Below are 4313 nucleotides of genomic sequence, written 5' to 3'. Positions count from 1 at the left end.
TTCTCTGCCTTCTGTGCACTTCTGCATATCTTTCTTTCATTTTTTCACCCTTTGGCTTGATATTCCAAAAAGCATCTTTGATTTCGTTCATTTTTCTCCTTTCCAGAAATTGTTCAACTCCCCCTTTAAAACCAAAGCCTAACTATGGGTAACATCTTCTCGATCTCAGCTTCATGCGACACTGTCATTACCCGCTGCTGTGATTGTGTTGCCGGACAAGCACAGTTTGTATGCAAGCTGGAAGAAAACGTAGAAGCTTTAAAAATTGCATTAGCAGAATTGACGGATCTAAGGAATGATGTGATCAGAAGAGTGAAAATAGCTGAAGATCAACAACAGCTGAAGCGGCTAGACCAAGTTCAAGGCTGGCTTTCGAGGGCAGAAACTTTGATTAATGGAGCTCATTTGTTGATTGAGCAAAGTCCTCAGGAAATTAAGAAATTATGTGTAGGAGGTTGTTTTTCTATGAGTCCCAAGTCCAACCTGAAGTTTGGGAAGCAAATTACCAAAATGCTTCGAGATGTTGTAGATCATAAGAGCAAAGGAGTTTTTGACAAGGTGGCTGAGGAGGAACCAACGCCTCTAGTAACTGAACGACCTACTGAGCATACTGTTGGTTTGGAATCCACATTCGATAAGGCTTGGAGTATCCTTGAAGCTGAACAAGTGGGAATTGTTGGCCTGTATGGCATGGGAGGGGTTGGCAAGACAACCCTCCTGAACAAAATCAACAACAAGTTCTGTGAACCCCCAAATCGATTTCATGTAGTTATTTGGATTGTAGTATCTAAAGGGTTTTGGATCGGAAAGATCCAAGATGACATTGCTAAAAGGGTGGGAATAGCTGATGGAACATGGCAGGACAAAACTCCAGAGGAAAAAGCTCTAAACATCTTTAGGGTTTTAAAGGAAAAGAAATTTGTCTTATTGTTAGATGATATATGGGAGCGAGTTGATCTATCTAAGGTTGGGATACCTCTCCCAACTCAAAAAAATGGTTCCAAACTAGTTTTTACAACTCGTTCTATCAAGGTTTGTGGCCAAATGGAAGCTCAAAAGAAGATTGAAGTGCGGTGTTTGCCTGAAGAAAAAGCTTGGGAATTATTTCAAGAAAAAGTTGGTGAAGAAACACTTGATAGTAATCCATGTATTTGTGAGTTGGCTCATGAATTGGCCAAAGAATGTGGAGGCCTACCTCTCGCACTTGTCACCATTGCTCGTGCCATGGCTTGTAAGAACAAAGTTGAAGAATGGAACGATGCAATTGAAGTGTGTCGGAGATCATCTGCCTCTGTTTTTCCAGACATGGGTGAAGAGGTATATCCACTTCTAAAATTCAGTTTTGATTCTCTTCCCAATGACATGTTTCGAACTTGCCTCTTGTACTGTAGTTTGTTCTCAGAGGACTACCCAATTGATAAAGAAAAGCTTATAGATTTCTGGATAGGAGAGGGGTTTTTGGATGGACACGGGAATACAAGTCTAGCTCGAAACCAAGGCCACCAAATGATTGGTTCTCTTCTTCATGCATGTTTATTGGAAGAAATAAATGAATTTCGCATAAAGATGCATGATGTGATTCGTGACATGAGTTTGTGGATAGCATGTGAATGTGAAGAAGAAAAGTGGAGGTTTTTTGTGCAGGCAGGTTATCAATTAACTAAGTTACCAGAAGTTCAGAATTGGGGAAGTATACGCAGGATGTCATTGATGAAGAACAGGATTGAAAATCTAGTAGAAGCACCTAACTGTCGTGATCTCCAAACTCTGTTTCTTAACGGTAATCAGTTGAAGGTGATCAATAATGACTTCTTCCAATTTATGTGTGGCTTAAAAGTTCTAAACTTGTCAGGCAATAGAGGTATAGAAGAATTGCCAGTGGGAATTTCGAAAATGGTGTCTCTGGAATGTCTCGATCTCTCCTATACAGGGATAAGACAGCTACCAATTGAATTGAAGGCTTTAGAAAAGCTTAAATGCCTGAACTTGGAATACTCTGAGTCTACCATAAGAATTCCAAGACAGTTGATATCTACTTTTTCAAAGTTGCAAGTATTGAGAATGTTTCGCTGTTATTCTTTGGGCCAGGAAGTGGAAGATAATAGTGAATGTTTGGTGGAAGAATTGAAGTGCTTGAACCATTTGAATGTGTTGACTGTCAATACAACAAGTGCTTTGGGTCTCGATAGCCTTTTGCGTACTGAAAGGTTATGCAGCTGCACTTTAGCTATTCAGCTTCTACTGGTAAAGGACTCGAAGCGATTGAATATTTTATCTTTAGCGAATATGAAGAGTCTAGAATTTCTAGACCTTGGGAAGTCTGAAAGTTTGGAAGAAGTGGAGATGGAGTGGGGAGGGGTGGGCAGAATGATAAAAGCACAGAGCCACATTGAAACCTCTGTGATTGCAAGCAAACATTGCTTCCAAAGCCTTCGCGAAGTATTTATATACGAATGTTCAAAATTGAAGGACATAACATGGCTAATTCTCGCTCCAAACCTGAGGCAGTTTAATGTAGTGGACTGCAACAATATGGAAGAAATAATCAATAAGAGAAAACTGAGTCAAGTGGCTGAGCTAGTAGAAACTTTAACCCTATTTGGAAAACTCGAGTCTCTTTTCTTACAGTATTTGCCAGAGTTGAAGAGCATTTACTGGGATACACTTCCCATCTCATGTTTGAAAGAAATTTATGTTCATCGGTGCCCAAAGCTGAAAAGACTTCCACTCAACTCCAACAGTGCAAAGGAAAACAAAATCAGCATTAGGGGAGAGAAAGAATGGTGGAAAGAGCTTCAATGGGAGGATGAATGTGCTCTAAACGATTTTCTTCCCTGCTTTACTGGGATACACTTCCCTTCTCATGTTTGAAAGAAATTTATGTTCATCGGTGCCCAAAGCTGAAAAGACTTCCACTCAACTCCAACAGTGCAAAGGAAAACAAAATCAGCATTAGGGGAGAGAAAGAATGGTGGAAAGAGCTTCAATGGGAGGATGAATGTGCTCTAAACGATTTTCTTCCCTGCTTTACTGGGATACACTTCCCTTCTCATGTTTGAAAGAAATTTATGTTCATCGGTGCCCAAAGCTGAAAAGACTTCCACTCAACTCCAACAGTGCAAAGGAAAACAAAATCAGCATTAGGGGAGAGAAAGAATGGTGGAAAGAGCTTCAATGGGAGGATGAATGTGCTCTAAACGATTTTCTTCCCTGCTTTACGTCTGATGACTGAAATTGCAGAGTAACCATGTTACTTTTACCTTTTGCCTCAGTTATAATTGTTGTGTTTGAAGCTGTAGCGGTGTGTTCTAAAATCGTGGATGATTTTCTGATTTGTATCATGTTCATTAAATTGACTAAGTTATTGGTGAATCTTTTGGTTATATGGATTTAAATATAGGCTGCATTTTAATGCTGAGTAAATAATTTTAGCTTCAACCTAAATATCTCAATTTGTGTGATTTTATTTATGGTCAGCTAACATGTTATGCTATCAACTTTTTCTTGATTTAAACACGTGCAGTAACTATTTATATTCTTCTCGTCTTTTTTTAATTATAAATTATTATCTTTTATAAATGATTTTAATAGTCTAAAATTTTAATAGTGTTAAAAATGATTGACTTAAATACTTTTATAAATCTTTAAATTAACAAATTTATTTTTAAATATATAATTTTTATTAATTTATTTAAATTTAATTTAAATCAACTAAAATTAAAAATAGATTTTTTGTGAAATTAAACTGCTTAAAATTATGAAATTTTAATTCCAAAAGGATTAAAAATGATTCACTAAAATATTCTTAGTAAATTTTTTATAACTTTTAATTTAAATTAATTTTCTTTTTTATTATTAAATTTTTTATAATTACGCTAAAAAAGTATTAAAAGTGATTGATTAAAATATCCTTATTAAATTTTTAATTCCTACAATGTTAAAAATGATTGATTAAAGTACCATAATAAGTTTTTTATAAATTTTAATTTAAATGAAGTTTTTTTCATTATTAGACTCCCAAATCATTAGAGCATATTTGTTTTATTTCTATTTTTTTTCCTTTCAGGTTTTTATTTTAATTGATTTACTAGCTATATATGTATGTTAATAATTTTATTATTTGTATATTTTATGAGTTGATAATTTATATAATCAAATCTTTTTAGTCGCTTGAAATAATTCAAAAAAGAAATTAATTAAATATTTTTTATTTCATTGTAATTTTTAAAATTATGTATTGTGATATTTTTATATAGTCAAAATTTATGTATAATAAAATTTTTAAATAAAAGAAATTTTATGTTTTTAATTGG

General features: G+C 34.7%; 1 pseudogene; it reads left to right on the top strand.

Annotated features, from left to right (window-relative positions):
- On the top strand, nucleotides 1-3463 carry LOC149510745 (putative disease resistance protein At1g61300 pseudogene; annotated as a pseudogene).
- The last annotated feature ends 850 nt before the right edge of the window (nucleotides 3464-4313 follow it).

This window comes from Durio zibethinus, chromosome 28, assembly GCF_047325235.1.
Source record: "Durio zibethinus cultivar Kanyao isolate XHJ-2024 chromosome 28, ASM4732523v1, whole genome shotgun sequence".
NCBI classification, from domain to species: domain Eukaryota; kingdom Viridiplantae; phylum Streptophyta; class Magnoliopsida; order Malvales; family Malvaceae; genus Durio; species Durio zibethinus.
Note: the sequence above shows the minus strand (reverse complement) of the source record. Positions and strands in the feature narration are given on the sequence as shown.